Source organism: Panthera onca, chromosome A3 (genome assembly GCF_046562875.1).
Source record: "Panthera onca isolate mPanOnc1 chromosome A3, mPanOnc1 haplotype 2, whole genome shotgun sequence".
Classification (NCBI taxonomy): domain Eukaryota; kingdom Metazoa; phylum Chordata; class Mammalia; order Carnivora; family Felidae; genus Panthera; species Panthera onca.
The window spans coordinates 24,843,108-24,868,829 of NC_138341.1; the positions used below are offsets into that span (position 1 = coordinate 24,843,108).

At 48.5% G+C, this 25,722-nt stretch overlaps 1 long non-coding RNA gene across 2 annotated transcripts; it reads left to right on the top strand.

Moving 5' to 3' along the window:
- Nucleotides 1-3,029: 3,029 nt before the first annotated feature.
- LOC144615961 (uncharacterized) lies at nt 3,030-20,691 on the top strand. 2 transcript variants are annotated; one of them, XR_013554781.2, is made up of 4 exons: nt 3,030-3,451; nt 3,934-4,056; nt 19,289-19,503; nt 19,791-20,691. It is a non-coding gene; the product is annotated as an uncharacterized LOC144615961 (long non-coding RNA). The 2 variants fall into 2 exon arrangements; XR_013554780.2 differs by having other exon boundaries at nt 3,068-3,451; nt 19,275-19,503.
- Nucleotides 20,692-25,722: the final 5,031 nt, after the last annotated feature.

Here is a 25,722-nt window from a genome sequence, read left to right on the forward strand (position 1 = left end):
GGCATGGTGGCTGGATTCCAAGGAGCGCCCCAATAGCGAGGGTTCCAAGATGGAAGAAGCAGGAGGTGCCGTCCTGGAATGGATCATTTCCTCAAAGCAGCCACAGGCCTCACCACAATTCAAGGAGAGAGGAAATGGGCCCTGATTCTTGGTGGGGGCAGGGGAAGGTGTGTGCAGGAAGAGGCAGAGTTGTTCAAGGTCATCTTTGGAGCCCAGCTGCCCCACAGATCGATCCATCCGTGGTAAGAGCTTGTGGAGAGGGTGGGCACAGAGCCTTGCAGAGTCACAGAGGAGGTGGCCACTGCCCATGCTTGCAGTTGTTCCAGAGGCAGAAGATGTGGTGACAGTTTCCAGTTGTGTCTTAAAAGGTGGGGAGGTATTTTCCAGGTGGAGGAGTGGCGTGGAGGAGGCAGAGTTAAAGGAGTGGAGACACGATTCAGAGGGAGGAAAGAGCAAGTCTGCGAAGGCATGATTGTCACTTTTTTATTTGTTTATCTTAAAGCTTATTCATTTTTGAGAGAGAGAGAGTGGGGGAAGGGCAGAGAGAGAAGGAGACACAGAAATGGAAGCAGGCTCCAGGCTCTGAGCTGTCAGCACAGAGACCAAGGTGGGGCTCTAACCCACGAACCACGAGATCATGACCTGAGCTGAAGTCAGACCCTTAACGGACTGAGAGACACCCAGGTCTCCATGCATAGCACTTTAAAGGGTTGGCAGGAGGCTCACAGAGTTAAGGTGCCTTACTACACGCAGCCACATGGGAAACCCAAGGGTGCGAGTTCTGATTACTATTTTACATTGTGACATGGAACCCACCTCTGGAAGAAACTTTGGTTTCATAATGACCCCAATATAAAGAGATCCTGGCACCTTGGTAGCCAAAGCCCCAGGGCCTTGAGCCCACATTGTCCTGACTCCATGGAAGAGGAGAAAGCCCCTGTGCTGAAGCCCAGACCTCCAGGTAGGTGCCCAATGCAAAAGTCCCTGGAGCGGCACAGAAAAGAATTCCCCTAAGCCAGGGTTGAAGGGAGGCCAGAAGATGGAAGTTGGGCTCCTGAAGTGCCAACTGGGCTTACATGGATTCCCCAATGTCACAGCCTACAGCACATCCTGCTTCCCCCAGGTCAGTCTGGCATGAATGTGGGGCCCCAGGCTCTGTCATAATCCTCCAGGAAGGGATGAGGCACAGAGCCAGAAGATAGCAGCCAATGTCTCCTTGGAGCTGGAGGACTTCCAGGAACCCAGGAAGAAGCAGTTAGGCCTCGATAACAGGCAAGCCTCCATCATATCATGTCATAGAGGCAATTCTTAACTTAGCCACTTTGAGCTCAGTATGCCCCGTTAGGGAGGCTGTCAGGAACACTTAGCATTTCTGGTTGGTACCTTCTGAACTCAAGAAGTCAGGGTCTTAGTGATGAGAAGATGAAGGAGGAGGGGACAGATGGTTAAAGTTCACAAAACATCATGAAAAGTATGGTTGGATAGGATGGATGTAAACTTGTTCCCCAGTAGAGCCTGGAAAGTAAGAGGAAGAGAAAAGAAAAGGCTCCTTTCCATGATGAGGAAACAAAATTATGGAGCCCATTATACCATATGGTCAACCAGGCTCAAACTCTGAGTGCTCCCAGAAAGCGAATGTTGGCTCTTCATGAAAAGAAATGAGGAACAGCTCCTTTTATTTGAGGCCCCAAGTTGTTTGACAATCAACCCTTGGTATCATTCCAGAGAAAAGTCCAGCCCAGGTCTGCAGCACTTTTAATCTATGGTCCTGGTTCAATGGAATTGTAGTGCAGCACCAGACCTGAAAAAGGGCACCTGGCAAAGAATATGTAACTGGCAAGAAGGTGGGGAGGTGTGGCTGATGATGTCCATGACTCCTTTGCCTTACACGATAGTCATGGGCAGTGTGCTGACCCTCCCAGAATCTGGGTCATTCCCAGCTCTACATGGAGCACAACCTTAGTGTCACTCGCCTCTCTGAAGGTAAGAAGAATCATTCTGAAAAACACCTGGTCTCCCTCCATGCTCCTAATGCTCCATGTGGTTAATCATTCCACCTGAGGGGTTGCGCAGAAGTATGCAGTTGATAACAATAGCAGCTAATCAAGATCTAGAACATTCTTGGCTTGAAATAAGAAACCTATGTAGAATATAGGCCTCCTCTGACCCAACAGCTGTTGTGCTGGGTGAGTTAGCTCAGGACACATACACATGAGGCTGTTCTTTGGGTAGAGCTTTTATTAGCCCGGCTGGGAGACATTAAGGAAAGGAACAAGAATGCTGTCTGGATCATGAAGCTGCTCCTCGTTAGACATGTGGCTTTGGGTCAAAGTCGTGCCTGATCTGCCAACCTGCCCTAGGACTCTGGCACATGGTGAGAGCTGGGAAGTGGAGGGAGAGCGAATTTGTATAAATCTCCTAGGCCTTATGGGAACTCATGGGTAAAGAGTCTTTCTTTAAAATATATTCGTTTTTAATTTAAAAATTTTTTTTAAAGTTTATTTATTTATTTTGAGAGAGAGATTGCTTCTCGGCCTTTTGGCTAAGACCAAGTGTATTTTGAGAGAGAGAAAGAGAGAAGGGGAGGGGCACAGAGAGAAGGAGAGGGAGAATCCAAGCAGGCTCTGTGCTGTCAGCGCAAAGCCTGATGCAGGACTTGATCCCACAAACTGAGAGATCACGACCTGAGTCGAAATCAAGAGTTGGACATTCAACAGACTGAGCCACCCAGGCACTCCAGTAAGGAGTCTTTGAAGCAGTAATTAAACCCTCTAGTGTCATGATTGGAAATCCCCTCCTACTTGCAACAAAAGTCAGCTCCTCAACTTCTGAAGAAAGAGTACTTCAGAAAAGACAAGGAACTCACCATGGGGGCTTGAGAGTGTAGAGAGTGGAGTGTAGCTGAAGACACATGTCTCTCCTTGTTCACAGTAACAACTCCTAACTACCAACAAGAAATTGGCTAAGTTCTTAACGTGTAACTAGAGCCTTGACCTTGAATAGAGAGTATCAAGACAATCCAGGCAGACGCACAGCTCCTGTGTAGGAACAGCACGGTTCCGTGAGGTCACAGAGGCTCTAACTATGGAGACCAGGGGATTACTTGCTTGGAGGGAAAACCTTCCTTCTGAAGCAGAAAGAACTGGCAATGTCACCAAAGTCATGGAAAAGGAGCCTGACAGCTGACCATCTCCTCAAGGAGGAAGCTGCAAGGCCTTGCCTTGACCATTGGGTCAGCACCCTGAACCCAAGGGACTGACACTGTTGGAGTCTCAAAGCAGATACTGTGATTTCATATCAACAATGAAACAGCCTCTTGTCTCCTCCAAACTGAGGAGACCCCCATTTTCATCAGCCAACTCCACTGACCACCAGTTCCTGTCTATGACTATTCAGGGAACCCCACAAAGCAGGACTCCCATCAACTCCCAAAGACAAAGCCATTGGCCAGGTGTGCTTGAAAGGGTGGTTTTCTCTGGATCTCTTTCATGTGCTCAAACTCTGCCCCCACCTCGCCCCCTGCCATTCAGCACTCCACCTGCGGGCACCCCTCCCTGACATCTGCACATGAGGCTCAAATTCCTGGTCCGTTGTCCTTGTAGATGCTCTCCTCCCCATCCTGAGCTCTTCTCTTAGGCCTGTAGCACTTGCAGTGATTTGGTTTTTTTTTTTTTTTAATTTTTTTTTTAATGTTTATTTTTGAGACAGAGAGAGACAGAGCATGAACAGGGGAGGGTCAGAGAGAGAGGGAGACACAGAATCCGAAACGGGCTCCAGGCTCTGAGCTGTCAGCACAGAGCCCAACGCGGGGCTCGAACCCACAGACCGTGAGATCATTACCTGAGCCGAAGTCGGACGTTTAACCGACTGAGCCACCCAGGCACCCCGCACTTGCAGTGATTTGTATGTTTTCTCTCCCCTAATGGATTGCAGGACCCCTGGCTTGCACCTGTGTCTCCCATGGAGTTTCACACTGTGTTCAGCACATAGGAGAAGCTTGAAAAGAGCCTGTTGAGTGAAAGATATTAACACTACTTGGAATAAGAGCATTTGCTAGTGAGTTGCGGTCCCTTTCTCTCCTTTTTCTCTTTCCTCATAGGCTCCCTGGCCTTTGAATACCACCACCAATAAGAAATAGTGGTCTCCAGTGCCCATCAAGCCTTTCCCTTGGTCCCCACAACATCTTTTCTCTATTTTATTTTATTTATTTTATTTTAGAGAGAGATAGAGTGTGAGTGGGGGAGAGGGGCAGAGGGAGAGAGAAAGACAGAACAAATCTCAAGCAGGCTCCATGCTCGGCACGGAGTCCGATGTGGAGCCCAATCCCAGGACCATGGGATCATGACCGGAGTGGAAATCAAGAGTCAGACACTCAACTGACTGAGCCACCCAGGCGCCCCTCTTTTCTCTAATTTAAATGTGAACCAAACCCAGGGGTGAAAGGGACCCCTGCAGGGGAACTGACTGAACGGGATGGCTCCGTGTCCTTCTAGATGCCCGGGTCTCAGTGGCCTAGGCCTGTGTGAATGTGCAGGGCCCAGCAGCTGCACACAGTGGTGGAGACCGTGGCCTGGCCCCTGTGCAAAGAAACACGCAAAGCTGCCTCTTCTTGAGGGCTCTCTGGTTCCTCAAAGGGAGACTGCTAAAAGCCCTGCTTCAGACTTCGGGCAACCTCTCAGACCCACATCTGGAGGTCATTTCACATCCCGCTCACACCTCCCGGAAAACCAGCCCGCATTTTATTGTGTTCCACATCCTCCCTTGGCTGCTCTGGCCCACATTCCCCGCTCCTCCTTGGGGTCAGAAAGAGAAGCAGGCCCATTGACTTGCATGAACTCATTCACTCTCCCATTCCTCAGCACCTGCTCCCTCCTGGGCCATGAAGCCACGCGTTTCCACAGCAAACAGTCATAAACAGCCGGAAGGGGACCAGGACTTCAGGTGCAGGGGGAGGGGCAGGGAGAGTACAAACACTCTGGTGAGGCCCGTTTTCATACAGATGTTTTTAGCCATAAACTGGGGTGGGGGGGGGGAGCTGCAGAGCAAGACACGAGCCAGGTTACTCATGACAAGGTCTGCGAAGCACATTCGGCCAAAGCTCAGATGGTGACTCAGAACTTCCTCAGGCGGTGATCTCCGCACACAAGCAGCTGGGTTGGGGCGCAGGCCCAGAGGCCCCAGAGAAATTGGGTGCACAGCCCGGGGAAGGCGTGCCAAGGAGGCAGACCCTGGATGTGGAGTGGGTTGGAGACTCCGAATCCCCAAATTCCCAGCCCCACGTCGTGCCGTTCTTCACTTCTAATTAGCACAATCCCTGAAATGTCTCTCAGAGCCTAACACGTGCAGGTTGGGTGAATAGAACAGCATCTGTATCTGAGAGTCTCCACTCTTGCAAGGACGATGGGCAGACACACGGCTGGTAACACAGGTCGGACTGTGTCTCATACAAGGACAGAGGGGCGACATGCAGGGGAGGCATAAGAGCAGAGAGGGACGGAGTGATCAGGCTCAGGGGTGGCAGGAAGGTGGCCTTCATGAGCGGGGAGGATGTGGATGGACATCAAAGAGGAAGCAAATGGCAATGCAGGGAACAGCGTCAGTGTGGCATGGGAGGCGTGTCCCGGAGCATGGTGTGTTTTTGGCCATAGGCAGGGAGGACGGCCACCATGGGAGATGGTTCTGGACGAGTAGGTGGCACCAAGACTGAGGAGGTTTGGAAATACAGGAACAGGGAAATCATTCCGAGGGTTTCCAATGTGAATTAGGTACCAACTTTCATAGATCAAGGGATTTCAGAAACAAATCTGGGTTCTCGTGAAAGCCTTGAAGGCCTGGTCTTTTGAGGCCCTGGCTCTCTTGTGGCTACACTTAGCTGTGGCTGGGTGGTGGCCACCCTTACCCAGGGCCAGCATTCTCCAGGCCGCCCTAGTCCTCACCACTCCCTACTGTGGCCCTTTATCAACTCACCCTCAGCCTGCTTCCCTCTTGGGTGTCACCTGCCCACCCTCCACAGGCCTCTGAGTTTGTGGTCTTTGCTGTAGACCCCGAGGAGATGCCAGCAGTATCTGGCATCTGGGTAGGGAATTGCCACCAAGATGTGTTTAAGAAACTATGTTGAGGGCAGTGAAGAGAAGTCTGGAGCCTGGAGTCAGTGAAGGGTTCCTGAAAGAGTCTGTGTGGAGGGCAGGGCATGAAAGAAAGCAGAGGCAGGGGAATGGAAGGAAGGGCAGACTGGGGGGGTGGGGAGGGAGCGAGGGGGTCTGTGCACACCGACCTCATGACCAGGATGCAGGACGGAAAGAGGAGTAAGTCAAGGAGGCCGAGCAGAGGATGGTGTTCTGCTGGGTGTGTGAAGTTTGAGGTGTTGGGGTAGGGCAGCCCCATGCAAACGCATGGCTGCAGCAGCCCGGGCCTGGGGTGCCTGCGGAGCAGAGCCCCAGATTTGGGACTGTCCACAAAAGGGTGTGGCAGGGAGGGCCCTGCAGAGGCAGGTGGGGGGCCGAGGCCAGGATTCCTCACTTCTCCCCTGGCAAGCTCAGCTGGCGTCTGTGGTGGAAAACTAATCACGACTGGTGTTCTGCGGACCCCTGCTGGGAGGGGACGGTCCCTCCACCATCACAAGGCTAACAAGATGTGTCCCTGGGAGGCCGAGGCAGGGCCATGCCCACCACCGTTTTTCAGGCAGGGAGGGAGTGGTGGGCGAAAGCCAGGCCAGGCTGTGCCTTTCTCTGCCTGAGTCACACGGAATAATCTTGTCTCTCGTTCCTCTGAAGCACTCCTGGGGGACAGGGTGGGGTGGGGGCGTGAGTCATGTGAGTCCCGCACAGCAGATGGTGGAGGCCAGTGAGTCACAGCTCTGCCCCTTAATCGGAAGCGTATTTGAGCGCTGGAGAGAGTGTGACCGCGGCCAGGTCCGGGCGCCCAGCTTGCTGGTGACCGTCTGTTAAACAATGACAGACTATAACCTGCGGGGCTTCTCAGTTCACACGTATTTCCTCACTGTTTCTCGGTTCCTGATTGTACCTGTACTGATGAGGTTAATTGGGGACTACGCTGGCTTCTGGACTCCGTGCAAGCAGGGCCTGTATCCTTAGCATCTAATCTGTTTTAAATGAAGGACTGACCGACTGACTGAATGAATGGCTCCATTTGGTGTCACAATTTAATATGATGTGTCAGCGTGTATGCGTAACCTATTTATATACAGGTATATGCTATTTTAGGTATGGAATGTCTTTGGAAAAATAAGAATACATGCGACACTAGCAAAAGAGCTTGCCTCCTGGACATAGGGGCTGGGGACGGGAGTCGGGTGATAAGACAATTTACTTTCACTTTATATTTTTATTTCTCTCCCTCTTTCAGGCTCCGTGTCTCTCTCTCTATTCCGCTTTTACAACGAGCAAGAAAACAGTTTACAAAGTGGGTCGTATTAATCACATCGGTCTAACTTTCTCTTCCACTGAGTCACATGTGGGCGACAGCTTTTGTGTCTGTCGGTACCGCCCAGATTCCGGCTCTCTTGGAGCCTGTTGTCTGTTGAGTAGACTCCCCACGTGGGTCTGGGAATGCTGGTGTGACCCCTCACCCCTTGGGCTCTTGAGGAGACCAAGGCCTCCGTGGCAGCCAGCTGGGCCCTAACCCTAGAAGCAGAGGAATAGAGGAAGTAGCCCAGCCCGTACCGTGTCTGAGTGAGGACTCCAGGCCAGGTGGAGGATGCAGGCCGGGCTGTGATATGGGGTGCACCGTGAACTGCGGAGTCTTCTACTGCCGGAGTGCTGGCTGATCCTAGTAGACAGGGCTGGGGCTGCCATAAAGAAGGGGGACCCTGCCTGGCTGGGTCCTTTGGGCCCCTGGGACCACGATGCACGATTTTATTTCACTGGTTCTACAAATCCAGAGCCTCCCCTTCCTGCCAATCGTCCTTCCTGCAGATGTTAGACAGCCTTTGGCCACGGAGGTCCCCGGTGGGAGGCCGGAGGCAGCGGGCCGGTTAGCGAAGCCCTGGCTTGGGAGGTCACAAGACTGAAAAACAGTCTTCGCTCTACCAGTTACTCGTGTAACTCCTCTGGGCCTGAAGTGATTTCCGTCTCACAAAGTTTTAACGTCTGTTTACTTAATAGTTGCGCAAAGCAGTTTCACATGATTGTTTTAATTTTCTCTTCTCGATTCCTTACCATATTTCTGTTTTGCTTTTTGTTTGTGCCTGCTTTTTAATTTTTCAATTAGGTTAGCTAATATGTATTTCATTTGCTTTTTTTTTTTTTTTTTTTTTCTGAAAAAACAGCTTTTGGATTCATGCATGGGTTCTAGGTTCCTCTGTCATCAAATTAATTACTTTCTGTTTTTATATTTTCTTTCCTTTTGCTTTGTTTTTTGTTCTTTTCTCTCTTTCTGAGTTGGCTCTTAATTCACCTGTTTTAATTATTTATAACTGATTTATCTATCAAGCGTTATTAATTTCCCCCTGAGATCTGCTCTATTTGTGACTCCAGTAGATCTAATGTGTGTGCTTTTCCACTGGGTTTTAGAAGTTCTGTTTGTATTTTCACCTTTAACTCCAGAGCAGTTTTAAAAGCAGTTTATGAATTTCCAGGTGAAAGGAATTTTTTTCTGATATTGCTATAAATTCTTAGTTTTATTACCCTGGGATTAGAGAATATCATCTATACTATGTAGTGATGTTTGTGGCTTTATATAAGGTTTTCACGAATGTTCATAACTTCCTTGGGCATTGGAAAGAAGGTGCGTTCTCTATTATCAGGTACAGAGTCTGTCCTATTATTTAACTAAGGCTGACCATAACTGGATCTATTTCTTTTCATTTGTTCTCTTGATCTGCCCAGGACCGAGACAAAAATATCCTCCTGTGTTGTTGTCAATTTTTCCTATTTCCTGTAATTTTTGCTGTACGAATTTTTTTAGTATGTGGACTGGCATATTTATTCATAATTATTCTGAGTTGTTGAATTATAACCTTTGGCGTTACAAACTGTCTTTGACTTGTTTGATGATTTCTTTGACCTGGATTCTTCCTTTCCTTATTTTAGCTTTATGACTCTTGATTTCTTCGCATTGGCATTTGCCTGGCATAACATTACCTATTCTTTTATTTTCAGCCTTCCCAAACCACTTTGTTATAGGTTTGTCTTCTGCATGTAGCACAGAATTGGGTTTTGTTTTGGGAGCCTATCTAAAAATATTCTTTTCTTTTCTATTTACTTATTTTTTTTTTTTTATTTTTTAAAAATTTTTTTTCAACATTTATTTATTTTGGGACAGAAAGAGACAGAGCATGAACGGGGGAGGGGCAGAGAGAGAGGGAGACACAGAATCGGAAACAGGCTCCAGGCTCTGAGCCATCAGCCCAGAGCCTGACGCGGGGCTCGAACTCACGGACTGCAAGATCGTGACCTGGCTGAAGTCGGACGCCCAACCGACTGCGCCACCCAGGCGCCCCTCTATTTACTTATTTTTAAGAGAAAGGGAGAGAGAGACAAAGAGAGAGAGAGAGAGAGTGAGAGAGTCTCAAGCAGGCTCCACGCCCAGTGCAGAGTCCCACGTGGGACTGGATACCACAAACCATGAGATCATAACATCATAACCTAGGCTGAAATCAAGAGTTGGATGCTTAACTGACTGAGTCAGCCAGGCACCCCTGGTTTTTTTTTAAGTTAGATTCCATATATAATAATTATCATATAGCATTTACCTTTTTTCTGTCTGTCTTATCTCACTTAGCATAATGCCTTCAAGGTCCATCCATGTTGTCACAAATGACAGGATGTCTTTGCTTTTTAATGTCTGAATAATACTCCATTATATATATACCACAACTTTTTTTTTTTTTTTTTTTACACCACAACTTCTTATCCATTCATCCATCAACGGACACTTAGATGGTTCCCGCGTCTTGGCTATTGTAAACAATGCTGCTATCAATATGGGTACAGATATCTTTTCAAGTTAGTGTTTTTGTTTCCTTTGGGTATATCCCCCGGGGTTGAGTTGCTGGATCATATGATAGTTCTATTTTTAATTTTTTAAGAAACCTCCAGACTTCCGTAGTGGCTGCACCAGTTGCAGTCCCACCAACAGTGCGCAAGGGTTCTCTTTCTTCACATCCTCCCCAGCATTTGTCTTCTCTTGTCATTTGGATGATGGCCATTCTAGGACGTGTGAGGTGATATCTCATGGTGGTTTTAATTTGTGCTTCCCTGATGGCTGGTGTTGAGCATCTGCTCAGGTACCTACTGGCCACTTGTATATCTTCTTTGGAAAGATGTCTACTCAGGTTCTTAGTTCATTTTTAAATTGGATTATTATTATTTTGCTAATGAGTTGTGGGAGTTTTAAATATATCGTTTTGTATTTATCTTTGCCATGTTAAATATCCACATACGTTTAGTGCTATGTTTGTTAGATTTTCACGATCACAGGTTACAGATGAGGCAATTAGCAAACTTACTTTACTTTCAGTCTTTTTAGCCTGTCCCTCTTACTTAAAATAATTGTACCAACAGTATATGGTCAGGGTATATGTTAGTTCGATTTTGGTTTTTTAATGTTTATTTGTTATTGAGAGAAAGACAGAGTGTAAGCAGAAGGAGGGGTAGAGAGAGAGAGGGAGACACAGAATCAGAAGCAGGCTCTAGGCCCTGAGCTGTCAGCACAGAGCCCGACGCGGGGCTCAAACTCATGAACCACAAGATATGACCTGAGCCGAAGTTGGACACTTCACTGAGCCACTCAGACAACCCTGAATTTTGACTTTTGCCTCCAATCTCCAATTTTCTGAAATAGTGGTTGCTTTAGGGTTTATCATAAATAGTATATGGTATGGTATATACCATTACACATATATGGTGTAAGAGGGTCATAGGATACTTTCATTCCCCCTTCCCATCCTTGTGCTATTGTGGTCAGACATTTTACTTGTTGCAAAAGAGACTGAAAATAAGAACAAAAGTCTTTTACATTTACCCTTGTCCTTATCATTTCCAGCTATCTTCACTTACTTTTTTTCTTTTAGTTTATTCATTTATTTCTTGAGAGAGATAGAAAGTGAGGGGGGAGGGGCAGAGAGAGAGAGAGAGAGAGAGAGATAATCCTAAGCAGGCTCGACGCTGTTAGCACAGAGCTCATTTTGGGGCTTGAACTCATGAACTGTAAGATCATGACCTGAGCTGAAACTGAGAGTTGGACGCTTAACCAACTGAGCCACCCAGGTGCCCCACTTATTTATTCAGATATCAATTTCCATTTGATATCATATTCCTTCTATCTGCAAAACTTCCTTTAACGTCTTTTATAGTGTAGATCTGCTGGTAATGAATTCGCTCAGATTTGCTTGTCTCAAAGAATCTCTATTTTGCCTTTGTTTTCAAAAGATATTTTCACTGATATAAAACTATGAGTCAACAGTTTCTTTTCCCCACCAAGTACCTTGAAGATGTTATACTAACTTCTGGTTTTGCAGAATTTGTGAAGAAAAGTCTGCTGTGATTCAAACCTTTTCCTCCCGTACATATCGTATTTCCCCCTTTGTTTGCCATCAATATTTTCTCTTTGAGTTTCAGTCACTGTTGTTGTTCATTTTGTTTCGTTTTTAAATTTATCTTTATTGTGGAGGGGGAGTTCTCTGAATTTCATGGAACCATAAACTATAGTTTGTTGCTTTTAATTAATTTTGGAAAATTCTCGGATATTATATACATTCAAATACTTCTTCTGCCCCATTTTCTCTCTTTTTGGATCATTGATCTCTCAGTTTTGGATCATTGATACAGACATTGCCCACAACTGTTGGATGCTTTCTGGATGTTGGAACATTTCTGGATGTTCCCATTATTTTGCCAATTTGTGTTTCAGTTTGGATAATATCTATTGATAGAACTACTTTAAGTTCACAGCTTCTTTCCTCTGGGGTGTATAGTGTGCTTATAAGCTATCAGAGGAATGCTTTGTCTTTTTTAATTTTAATATTTATATTTAACTCTCTTTATACTTTATATGTTTCTGCTGAAATTCTCAATTTGTTCACTTATGTTTTCCACCTTTTTTTTTTTTTTACCAGATCCTTTTCCACAAAATAATCATAATTACTTTAAAGCCTCTGCTCGTTCCAACATTTGTGTAATCTTGGAGTCTGATTCTGTGAATTGTTTTATCTCTTGATAATATGCTGGCATTTTTTTTTCCTGTTTTTTGTTTATGTCTTATAATTGTGTTTTTGTGTTTATAATTTGTAAATGTATTCGAATATTGTATGTAGAATAACAGTAAGGACTTAGGTAAATAGAATTTATGACAGGAAGTGGGGAATCCCTCTTTTTTCTGTCAGGCTATTAGTGTGTGGGGTTGAACCAAATAGAATCATCAGCTGTGCTGAGTTTTAGTTTAATAATCATTATACTTCACCTCATTGCAACACGGACTTCACATCCCTCCAGTGGTGAAGTGGTGGTATCTTGCATTTAGTGTGAGATCTGCATGCTGTAAACTTTTTCTCAGTGTTCCTACTGGCCAATAGTTCAGGTCCTGTGTGGCCTGAATCATAGAGGGAGCCTCTCTGTATTCTTCCCCAGCTATAGATTGTTACGGCTCAGTACTGGGTGTGAGGCTCACGTTGGAGCAGACGGGGTTCTCAGGTTTCTGATCTTGCCTTTGTCCTAGGTAGACTGTGTGCATTTGGCTTTCACCTCTCCTGCCTGTCACATTTGTGGAAACCAAACCCTGCCTGTACTTGTGGGACATCTTGGTCAGGGGAGGGCTTCCTGCCTTACCCCTTACCCCAACCTCGGTGATGGTAGACCTCTGCTTTGTATCAATGCAGGGTCCTGGAACTCAGTGGTCTCTTGGCACTCACCAGCAGTAGACAGGGAACAGAAAGGCCTCCAGTGTCAAATGGGTTTGTTTCTATTTTCTTCCAGAGGTAATGGAGTTATGCCTAGGTATTTAGTTTCCTGCCCTTCCAGTGGCTTAAGGCTCTTTGCTTGTAAAAGAGTCCTGGATAGGAATGGGACTTTGTGCCCCTCCTCTAAGGCAAATTACCTGGGTTTCATGCTTATTGCTACCAATATAGGTTTTGCCTTCCCCCAATCTTTCTGAGAGCAACCAGTGGAGGGTCATGGAAAAGAACATGTGAGTACTTCAAGACTTAGCAAAATTAAATATGGATTAAAGACTCTACTTTTCAATGGTGTTGGAATAATCAGACATACTTATGCAGAAAACAAACTACAATCCATACCATACCCAAAAATTATCTCAAAATAGGTCACAGAACTAAATGTAAAACCTGAACCTGCAATATTTCTAGAGGAAAAGAGAAGAGAATCTTTGTAAATTTGTGTTCGGTAAAGATTTTTTAGACTATGACACTAAAAGCACAGCCCATGAACAAAAGAATTGATACATTTGACCTCATCAAAATCAAATACTGTCAGAGACTAAAGAGGCAACCCAGGGGCGCCTGGGTGGCTCAGTTGGTTAAGCGTCCGACTTCGGCTCAGGTCATGATCTCACAGTTCGTGAGTTCGAGCCCGCGTCGGGCTCTGTGCTGACAGCTCAGAGCCTGGAGCCTGCTTCACATTCTGTGTCTCCCTCTCTCTCTGCCCCTTCCCTGCTCATGCTGTGTCTCTCTCTGTCTCAAAAATAAATAAATATTGAAAAAAAATTAAAAAAAAAAGAGGCAACCCAAAGATTGGAAGAAAATATTTGCAAAGCATAAATCTAATAATTTGTAAGGAACTTAAAAGGAACTTGTATACAGAATATGAAAAGAACTCTCAAAACCAGTGATAAGAAAACAAAGAACCTAATTAAAAATGGGCAAGAGACTTGGGTACTTCAACAAAGAAGACACATGGATGACCATTAAACACACGAGAAAGTGTTCAGCATCATAAGGCGCTGGGTAAATGCAAATTAAAACAACTACATTAAAATACAAATTAAAACCACTACACAGAGAAACTACTGCATGTCTATTGAAATGGCTAAACTGTAAAAGACTGACCATACCAAGTTTTGGTGAAAATACAGAGAAACTGGAACACTAGTAGTAAAAATATAAGATAGTACAACCACTCGGAGATCAGTTTTTTTAAAATGTTTATCTATTTTTGAGAGAGAGTGCAAGCGGGGGTGGGGTAGAGAGTGGGGGGCAGAAGATCTGAAGTGGGCTTCATGCTAATGGCAGCAAGCCCAATATGGGGCTCTAACTCACAAACTGTGAGATCATGACCCGGGCCAAAGTCAGATGCTCAACCAACTGAGACACGCAGGTGCCTCTGTAAATCAGTTTGATAGTTTAAGATGTTAAACCTACAGTTTCTATGTGATTCAACCCTTCCACGTTGAGGTGCTTTCCAAGAGAAATTACAACATACATCCCCAACAAAGATTTGTACAAAAATATGTTCAGCAGTTTGTTTGTAATGAATGTCCATCAATAGGTGAATGGATAAACAAATTCCACACAATGGAATACTACTAAGCAGTGAAAAGGAATGGACAGGAGTAAATCTCATAATAATTACATGGAATGAAAGAAGCTACACAATATAGAGTACATGGTCTAGGACTACATTTACAAAAAGTTCTGGAAAGCACAAACTAATCTATAGTGATAATAACACAGAATCAATGTTTTCTTGAGGATGGGGATTAGGGAAGGCAGGAAGGAAAAATTACAAAGTAGAATGTGGAAACTCTGAGAATTACCAGGCTTCTGCCTTTGGAAATCTCTAGACCAGAGGTAGGCACTAGTATAGGGGATGAGAGGAAACTGCCATGCACCCTTTTTCCCATAGTAAGGGAGGGCCTACATCAGACAAGTGTTCCCAGAACATTCCCCAAGACTCCCCTTGTCATATGGCCCCAGCAGCAGACTCAGGAATGGCATCAGGTCTACAGCTCAGTGAACATCAGTCCAGCCTCGGAACAGGCCAACCTCCTCTCATTGATGCAGACACTCAAGTAACCAGGGGGTCTCTGACAATCCGCTCACTAGGGTGCAGGGGAGGAGCCTCTCACCGTGAGTTCCACCAGCCTGTGGAGGCCCTGGCCCCCCTGTCCTCCCCCAGGCCTCTTCTTGCACCTTCTGGCACCACCAGCAGGTTGAGTGGGCAGAGCACTTGGTGTTTGGCGGGAGACAGTTCTCTTCCTGAGTCTGAGGGAGGGGTTGGTGCCCCTGCAGGTGGATTTCTGAACTGAGACCATGGGGCCCTTAATGCTTTCCACCCTCAGCTTCGGTCTTCAGCTGCAATTCTGGGATGTGAGGAGAAATCCCACTTGGCATCCTGTTTCACCATCCAATATAGTGTCAGCTCATTCCCATGAATCTGACCTCGCACTTCCTGAGCTGTTATCTTTAGTGTTGATAGTGGGGTCAGCATCACACAGTGGAAAGGGCAGCCCAGGCTTCAGAGCCTGGCTCTGCCCCTTACATTAATGGATAGATAATAATCCGCCTCCATCCACTACAGATTTCGTGTGAGGACAAAATGAATTAATATTTGTAAGGAACTTAAAACAATGCCTGGCACAGAGTAAGCGAAATCTGAAAGTTTGCGATTATCTCTTATCATCCCGTTGAATAAGCCACCTCACTCTGAGTGGCAGTTTCTTGCCTGCAAAATAGGCTCTAACTCCACTCTAATAGGTGGAGTTTGAGGATTGGCTGAGATTGCTCATAAAAAGCACCTGGTGCAAACGCCTGCACATAGCAGGTGCTGGGTGAACGTGAATTCCCTTCCACTTCCCTCCGCTAGGGTCATTTTGGAAGCGCACCCCTTGCAGCAACATCTTTTGTCGTAGGGGAGTGGGAGCCAGGTCCCAGGAAGGTGCTGTGCTGGGCAGGCTGGGCCAAGACATGGAACCAAAAGGCAAGAGCCGTCTCTGCTTGCCTGAACCAACAGGAGAAAGAGTATTACTGCCTTCCTTCACGTGGGATGGGCCCTGGGCAGGGAGGCACAAGCGTTGGGCTCTGGCCTCAGCTCAGCCTGCGAACCGCTTGTTGTGCAGGATGGGACAGGAGTCTGAGGCCTCTCTCTCAGCGGCTTCCCATGTGGAGAGGGGCGGGGCCAGGGGATGTGCATCCCGGGGTTAATTCTGGCCAGTCATTCCCTGCGGATCTGTCCGGTGCCCATCCTCCTTCCCGTCCTCATTCTAGAGCTCTCTCTTGTCAACCTTCCACCTTGACGATAGTTTTTCTACCAGATTTTGTCATTCTCTGGCACAGCTCAGCGTGCTCATTCCTCCTGGACGCACTTCTCTGCTCTGCCTGGAGGATGGTGAGGAAGTGACATCTCCATGGAAACAGGTGTTGATCCCACAGTTGCTTAGCGATGTGCTGGTGTGCTGCAGGATGATGTAAGCCGCGCTCTGGTTTCCCTAGGGGCTTGGCGTCCTTTGATGTGTCTGTACTATTGGAGTTGGGATGATCCCTCGCTTCTACCCTTCTTATGCAAAAGTAAAAGACAAAAAGAACTGGGAACTGAGCTCCATGGGGAGGAACAGTGTTGTAAGAGGAGCAGTGTTAGGAGTCACAGGTGAGATGATGGTGACACCTTTTGCTGGAGGCCGACAGGCTTGGGGAGCCTTGGACGTTGTGTGCAGGGGGGCAGCTGCCGGCCAAAGGAGAGTCCTTGGTGCTCCCCCACCATGCTGAGGGCGGCCACAGTGCATTTTTCCTCCAACGGCCCCTGTCCGCACCCAAGCTGCCCTAGCCTTTGGGGCCAGAACGCAGACGGAAGCCTACACACCAGATCTCTAATACTTAAAACTGTAAAACAGGCCAGCAGATTGTTAAACAGAGTATATTCAATCCTCTGGCCTTGGCCACGTGGCAGGCAGAGTAGTGGCCCGCCGAAGACGCCCACGTCCTAGTCCCAGAAACCTGAGAACATGTCATGTTACATCAACATTGTAGGCAGAGTTGAGGCTGAGGAGTTGACTTTATGACACGGAGGTTTGTGGCAGATTATCTGTGTGAGCCCCGTGCAGTCCCAGGGTCCTCAGAAGCGGGAGAGAAAGGCAGAGTGGTGCCATGTGAGAAACCCTCGACCGGCCTCTGACGGCTTTGGAGATGGAAGAGGCAACAAGTCAAGGGATATCGGTGGCCTCTAGAGAAGCCTCTAGAAGCTGGAGAAGGCAGGAAGACAGATCGTTCCTTCAAGCCTCCAGAAAGGAACGCAGCCCTGTCGATAGCCCTGTCGAGACTTCTGACCCACGAACTCTAAGATAGCAAATCTGGGTCAGTTTAAGCCCCTGGGGTTGCGGTGACTTGCTGTAACTGCAGAAATCAGTACAGCAGGCGTGGCCTGTGGGGATGGGCACAGCCACAGGAGACAAGAGTGGGTCTCGTGCTGGGCACGGCAGAGAGAGGGGCCTTCTTGCCTGTGTAAGTGCAAAACTGGTCCTACCACTGGAGGAAAAAAATGCCATTTCCTTCCTTTGGTAACTTTCACAAAACAAAACAGGGGCACTTGGGTGGCTCAGTCAGTTAAGCGTCTGACTTCAGCTCAGGTCATGATCTCACCGTTTGTGGGTTCAAGCCCCACGTGGCGCTCCGTGTTGACAGCTTGGAGCCTGGAACTTACTGCAGATTCTGTATCTCCCTCTCTCTGTGCCCCTCCCCACTCTCACTCTCTCTCTCAAATAAACATTAAAAAACAAAACAGAGGAAAAGAAAAAGCCCAAACAAACCAAACTAGCCCAAAGCTTCCCCATAAAGCCAAAGCAAACCCTCCACGCAGCAGGAGAAAGTAACGCAGCTCTTCCGAGTGAGGAAAGACTGTGGGGCCTCCTGGACTGGCGTGCCCTTGCTCACTGGACTCCACCGCTAACTGGCCGTGACCATGTTGGGCCTCAGCGTTCTCACCTGTGAGATGGAATTCATCGAGTACTCTAGGCAATGAGGAATTCTCTTTTCCTTCCCTTGGTTATCCGGGCTAAAATGTTCCCCTCTCTCTATTCCGCGGACCTACGTCCTACAGGCCCAAGGCACAACGCACCTCCTCCAGAAAGCCCTCCCTGACCACGCTCGTCTGCAGCGCTTTCTGGCTGTAGCCCTCTTACAACCTTGCTTTCTTTGTGTATAGCGGCACAGTATGCAAACTTAGAATAAACTCATCCGTTCGATGACTGTTTCCTGCCCCCAGTCACTAACAGAAGCGCAATGCTGGCCACTGCAGGTCTCACCAAATCATTGTTGGGCAGCTGATCATCAGTTGCAGTGTTCAGGGCCCGGGACAGCTGGGTCCATTCAAACAAAAGCTTAAAAGAACGTGTCAAGCTTAGGCTTACCTTCTCTGCGGACAGCTGTGGCCTGTTTGACCCCATGATCTTGGAGCCTCCCAGACTCCTCCTTCCCTGGGACCACTTTGTCAGCCTCATGTAGGCCCAGCCCTGCTGGGTCCCTGCATAGATTCTTTCCTAAACCGGGGAGAGTTGAAAGTTCAGCGGCTGGGGGGGATTTGCCCTGGAGGCAGCCTGGCCTGGAGCTCAGGTCTACTAACAGGCTGTTTTCCCGGGGCCAAGCCCCGCCCCCAGCTCTTGTTCTAGTTGCCACCTGGGTGCTCTGGGCCTTCACAGCCCACCCAAGTTCTGTCTCTTCTACAACTCACCCTGGCTGGGGTCTGCAGTCCTGCTCCTGAGACCCCGTGTCTTCTGTATGACCTTTACGTGTCTCCTGCTCTCGGGACACCTATTGACCTGCCTGCCAGGACACTCGCCCCCCACCCATGGCTACCCTGCCCTGTCACAGCCTCTCCCTCCTGTCCTGTCTCCTCTGTATGCATCGTGGCTTCCCAATAGGATTGACTTTACCCTCCTGCCTGCTCTAGATCCGCCCCTCTCTACTTACCTTACCTGGTGCATGCACAGCTGCAGGTGCGGATGCCTCTCTGCTCGGCTCTGGCTTGTATCTCTTTTCATTCCTTAATTTATTTGTTCACTTAGTCAGCCATCCAGCAAATATATGCCTAAGGCCCGCTCAGTGGCAGGCAGCGTGCCAGAGGCTGGGCTCTGTGCTCCAAGCCCACGCAGGACTGACACCTGAGGCTTCCCCCTCTGTTCCTCCCTGAGGCCCCACGTGGATGGTGGATCTGATCGTGGCCACCTGGAGAGCTGTTTATACAATTACATTAACCGCACAAGGAAGAATAATAGATTCTATTAGCTTACAATGCTGATCTTGCTAGAATTCTTTGGTATAACAAGCACTGGTGATAATAAGTTAACCCATAAGTGCTACATTTAATTTTTAGATATGTCATTTCAGATGTGCCTTGAATCTTTCAAGAAGTCCTGGCTGAGACTTTTTTACATCCGGGAGTTGGGAGAGGAATTGTCTTCAGCCAGTTAGAGTTCAAGAAAAAAATCAGCTTGGCTGGCTGGCCGACGTGGCCACCAGGAGCAGCCCGTGCTGGCAGAGTGACCTCGGAAGCAAAGCGAGAGTGTCCGGCGAGGGTTGTAAATGTGTATCATGGTGTGAAGGTCAGCGTCATGTGGCGGCAGACAGCACTGCCGTGCCATTGCTCCCGCGCTACAAAGTCAAGCTAGAAATCTGAACGCTAAACATGTTCACAACAAAAGCACAGCAATAGTTACACATTTTAAAAAAGCTGTATATTTATTATCGTATCCCACGGGGTATTTATACTGGCGACATTTGGCTCCAGCTCAGTGTTTAATACTTGGCCATTCTGCATTTGGCCAAGATGAGTGTTCCGTGCACCTCGAAAAGGATCTAATTGAGACTTTTGTGTTTCTTTCCTTGACAGATATTTTGTCCCAGTTAAAAATAGCGCTTCACACAAGAGCTGAAAACAGGCTTCTTCACCAAACGCTTCCTCAAGCTGGTTCTCAGCCTCCTCCTGAATCATTACCCTCGAGCCAGTTCGCTGAGATCTCAGGGAGATACACACCAAGAAACGCCACACTTCCTCCGGGGAAAGTGCCAGCGGGTGCCCACCCCACTGAGGTCGAACCAGCCCAAACCAGGTCTACGAAGTCAGGCAGGGCTGTCCATTCCAGTACCACCTCCTGGTCTTCCTCAGGCGAAGAGGAAGGACCGCCCCTTCTGACCTGGTTGAAGGAACCTGCAGTCACTCCCGGGTCTCTATTTTACCACAGCCTGTTAGCAGCCCAGAATAGCTCCCGAGCCTTCCATTCCGTGCTCTGGGCAGAGTCTTGAAATGTAAGGAAATGGTTTTCGCGGTGTGCCGAGGAGGCAGAGGGGGAGGCAGGGATGGAAAATCCAAGCATCCCTCCCGAGTCACGGCGAAGAGGCAACCCATGTTTTCAAGTCAGTCTGGATCTCAAACATTGAGTGCCACTTGCGCGATGGGTTCCTGCCATTCTTCCCTCTGGGAATTAGAAGAAGTCGTGACAGCCTGTGGAACCATCCAGCTGAGTAAGGGGACAGGTCCCTGAGCTGGCGGGAACTGTTACTGAGGCCTCGCCCACACTGAAGATCATAATGCCATGAAGAAAGTTCTGGCAACTCTGGAAACCTAAGGGAAAGCATGCCTGTCTCCCCCACCCCTGCCAGTATTCAGTCACATATGTGCTCTTCGCCTTCTGTATAACTTCCATCTTGGCACGTTTGAGAGAGAAGTTTGCTGTGTTTGTCTGCCCAATGGGCTGCCTTCGTTATAGATTGTAAATAACTTCTCTCCAGAATTTCAAGACTTTCTTTTTTTCTTTAGGATGACATTTAATATTTTCCATGCAGTTTGCCTTTCTGGGAGAATGTTCTCAGGGATGAGTAACTTTGGGTTGTCTTCCTTTCAACTGCTTTCCCTATTTTAAAGGTCTCATTCTTATATATATTTTTTCAAAGTGATACGTTTGATTTGAGGTTTTAGGCTGAAACCCAGCTTTTTCGTACAAATTCCTGCCCATGTGCCATTGTTTTATCTTCTAAACGAGCTGACAGAATGAAGCCTGCTGGTTAGCTGAGACCATTTCGGGTACTGCCTCTCGAAATAAGGTCTGTGCGACACCCGTGTCCACAATCAGTGTGCTTCCTGGAAATGCAGTCTGCTGGGGCTAGTTGCAAATATATTGAATGAAAATTTCAGTGGGGCAGGAGGAGGCCTTGGAATCTGAACTTTTCACAAGGGCAGCAGGTCGTACCTGTCACTGTGGAGTTTGAGAACCACCATTCCAGCTGAAGGAGCAGGAGTGACCTTTACCAGATGTCCTCCCCACCTGCTTTTCTCCATCCATCTCCTCGAGCTGGGCTTGGGTCTTCTTGCTGGCCCTGGTAGCTTTCAGTAACTTTCATACGGTTTGGAATCTTGACGGCCAGGCCGCAGGCAAGCTGCACTATCAAAGCTGGGCCCCATGGAGATGAATTTGACCAGGGTACCTAACGTGGGGCTGGTTAGGCAGAAGGGGGCGCTTGGGAGGTGGATGCTTCCCCCAGTTTCCCCCATAGAGGCAACATTAAGAAAATGATGACATTTGAACTGCACATGGAGATTAACAAACGAGGTTTCCCAAGGCTGTAAAGTGCCAGTCTAGAGGCTCTGGCCCGCCACCCCCGCCCCCACCCCCCAGCCTGGTCTGGCACCTCAAGAGCTGAGGAGACATGCATTAGATGCCTGTGGCTCTCATCCAGATAAGAAATGAATGGTGGCCTGTAGAAATAGAGAGGAGGGAACCAAACAGCACATATTGAGGGGAGGAATTTAGACTTAATAACCGATTGCATGGGGTGCCTGGGTGGCTCGGTTAAACGTCTGATTCTAGATTTCAGCTCAGGTTATGATCTTGCGGTTCGTGCGTTTGGGCCCCACATCAGGCTCCACACTAGTAGTGTGGAGCCTGCTTGGGGTTCTCTCTCTCTCTCTCTCTCTCTGCCCCTTCCCAGCTCACTCTCTCTTTCTCTCTCAGAGTAAATAAGTAAACTTAAAATACCCCGACTGATTGGATGTGGGGAAAAAAAGAAGAGAAGGTGTCAAAGGGCTGTGGGTTCTGAGCCCAGATGGCATGTTGGGCCACGGACAGAAGTAATGACAGAGCCCAGCCTTGTTGCTGCGGGAGCTACTCCTTCACTCCTCACCTCTCCCCTGTGTCCTGCCTGAACCCACATGCTCTTCCCTGGTCATCTGTTCCAGGCACTACTCTAAGAGATCTGAGGCTGCAGAAGGTAGAGATGACTGCTTTCCCCTCCCAGCCCCTGGGCTCCTGCTAATAACGGTGCATTTCCCTATTTTATTTTTTAGTCGAGAGAGGCACACACAGGTTATATACCTTGTTCCATGACTTGCCAGGGGCTGAGGTTGGGGATTTACCACCGGCCTTTTCATCCTTAAATCAATGTTTTGTGTGTTTTCACAATCATCACCGACATTTCCACCTCAGCTCACTGACAGATAACAGATAAATTTTACTCTTTCTAGCAGTCTTGCACTGTGGGCAGGTCAGGCTTCTCAAGTGCATTCTACAGGGGAGGGACTCCCAGGCTTAGAGCTGATGCGGCTGCACCAAGTCTCCTAGCCAGCAGGTGGCAGTACAGGGAACTACCGCCCTGAGGATGGCGCCCCCTTCTGCCCCAGCGAATCATCAAATCCCTTAGCCCAAAGTGCAATCGCTCTGTAACTTGCACCCCCAAATCGGCTTGCCAGTCCTGAATGGCAGCAGGAGGGGGTCCACTTCCAGGCTGCGCAGACCCAGGGGACAACTTTGGGGTGGGTTAGGTATTGTGGAGCCTGAAATTTGTACATTTTGAAGTGTCTTTAGGAAAAAACATGCACACATACACTATTGCAAATTTCACAGCAAACAGGGACTGTGCAAGTGAGGGGTCCTGGAGACGATGCTTCATTGTCTCCCCAATAACCTGCCTCTGCGTAGCCTCTGCGTAACAGGCTGAGCGCTGCTGAGGGCGCGCAAAGTCTTGGGTCACTTTTCCCTTCTGCTTGCATCTTGCCTGGCAGAAGTGCAAAATTACAGTATCTTTGCATTTGAAAACAGCACTGTCATCCCAGAGCCCTCGGGGCCCATTCTACATGTCAGGCTAATTATTAGATGATGAAATAATGGTTACAGTGTGTGCCTTCTGGGTGAGCTCAGCAGCTGCTAAAACACCCTGAGAGGCCAAGTGACAAGTTCGCAAAGAGGGGAAGAACTGAGGGTTTCAGTTCTGAATGGTGAAAATTCCGAGCTGAAGCTGCCTCCAAGGCAGAGGATGGGAGGGAGGCTGTGTCCCTGGCTGGAGGGGCCTGCGGCAGGTACAAGCCTTCCCCAGGGAAAGGGTAGCAGTGGGAATTTATGGAGCCAGTTTAGCTCTTTGCGTGCATTGTTTCCTTTCATAACCCAAGCAACCTTTTAAAGTGGGAGCTATTATTACTGATTACTAGATGAAAACCGCAGCCACACAGCTGGTAAGTATTGGAACCCAGATCGCCCTGGGCTAGGATCCCCAATCTCTCCTGCCTTTTTTTTTTTTTCCCCACGAACACCCAGAGGCCTCACCTTGCATTTATAAATGATATCCTCTGACTTCGCCTTTCCTGGGGACCTCCCTTGCGCAGGGCAGTATGGGAGGTATGCCACCAGCAAGACGACCCTTAGAGGTTGCATTAGGTTGATGATTTGCAGATGTGCTCTGTTGAAACCTAGGAAGTCCATGGACCTTCTGGGAAGGGGGAAAGGAAAGGGAGGGGTGGGTGGGGAGGGGTGGATCGAGGGATAAGGCAGCTCAAGAAACTCCCCCCACCTGCCACCGCCCCCAATCCAACCAGAGCAGGGAGCTCCACCTTCACACGCTGTGCTGGACTGGGCTTCCTGATACACTTTTGCTGGAACAGAGGGTTCTGTGCGCCCCCAAACGTTTGCAGCTCCATGTGGACCCTACTAGCCCTGCACCCCCCACACTGGCTGGTTGGGTGGGAGGATTATGCCAGGTTATCCAGGGAAAGTGAAGGAACTTCTTTCTTGCAGCAATCTGGTGAAGTTTATGAAGCCCTCTTCAGAGCAAAATTTTTAAATGCATTAAAGGAGAATACATCCGATTACAAAAGGCCTCCAATCAATCGCATGGAAATGCGGTTATCAAAATATTTTTAAAAACCTCAGATTTGTGATCCCGTATCGCCTGTGCTCTTTTGTGAACACATTAACAAGATCAGTGACAGGCCTGACAGGCACCGTAATTCTGAAGTCGTGATGAGCTTAAACAATAATTTAAGGCTTCTGCAACAAGTGCGCTGTATCTGTGGATTCTACTGGTGACAAATCACAGACGCTGCTAAATTTGTCTGAGGTCCCTTGCATACATTCATCATAGCACTATGCAAAAGCTAGTGCTTTTAGAAAAGCTAAAGTTTGGCCAAGGTAGTGAAAAATAGAGATGTAAAAACCTTCCGTGGACTCCTTGAATTGTGCCCACAGGCCCTAATGTAAACCTATCAGCACAGGACGTGTGAGCTATTCAAATTCTCACCCATGATTCCGGTGGTTGGCATTTTCTTCTGGGTTCACGGAGCCCTTCGTGCTTAACTCTGTGCTCTAGGTCCTGGTGGCCAGTGCGGAGGGACATTTGTCCACATTTTCACTGAATTATGATCCAAGTGCCTCTGGCCTGGAGACCGTCCCTTGATGTGTCCCTCCACCTGGGAAAGCTGCAGGAGGAAGCCTGTGGGGTTCGTCGTAGGTCTGCGGCATCTGATCCATTGCCCCAAGACCAGCACACTCACTCCTGCCCTAGCCCATGCTCAGGCACACACTACAGGCTCATTCCCCAGGAGAGAGACTCCAGAAAGACCCATCAGGTGGCCTTCTCGGCTCTTTCAAAATAACAGAACATCGCTGCTGCAAAGGCATGGGACTAGGCAGCCGGCAGAGCTTCAGAGAACTATTTTGGGACAAGTGGCTTATTTTCTCTCCCTGTGATGATTTGTTTTCAGACTCATTCGCAGAATGCCACGGAGGCCAGAGGAGCGGAGGAGGGGGCGGGGCTTCCTCCCGGCCCGTGGTGGGAGGAGGTAGGGGAACAGGGCTCAGCCTGCCTCTCCTGCTCCTGGGGAAGGAAACTGCTGGTGAGAGCAGTTTGCGAGAAACCCCACTGTGGTGGCCTATCACCTGTGGGGTGGCCCACCATTTGGCGGGCTATTGGCTCAGGCTGGAAGATGGAAAAGGGCTGAGCAGGGCTTGGAGAAGCCCAGGTAGCATCAAGAATGTCAGAGCTGGAAGGAACTGCAGAGGGCGTGCAGCCCACCCCCCTCGTGGAGCAGATGAGAAGTCAGAATATGGGTCCCAGAGGGTCGGGGGCGGAGCCAACACTGCCGGCCTTCATCCCCTCTCCTCAGGGACCATGTTCCTTCAGACTCTGCACGTTCTTGCTGACCTGGTAGTAAAGCGTACATTTCTCTCAACTCCTCCCAGCCTCTGAAGTGAGGCTCAGTCTGATGCCCCAAGTCCACTTCCGTCCACACCCTCCGATAGTGAGGCCTAAGCCCACTGAGGTCTGGGGCCAAAGGCAGATGGTCGGGCAGGCAAGTTCTCCAGGCCCAAGGCCACATGGTACGTTAGGGAGGATTGCTTGAGGCCCTTGGCTCCCTCTCTATGGGACTTTCCTCTATGCACAGCACCCAACCCCAACTTCAGAGGTCTAGTATCTGCACACCTTCCTCCCCTGGCCTGTGAGGGGAGGGGGGCTCAAACTCACGAACAGGGAGGTCATGTCCTGTCCTGAGCCGAAAT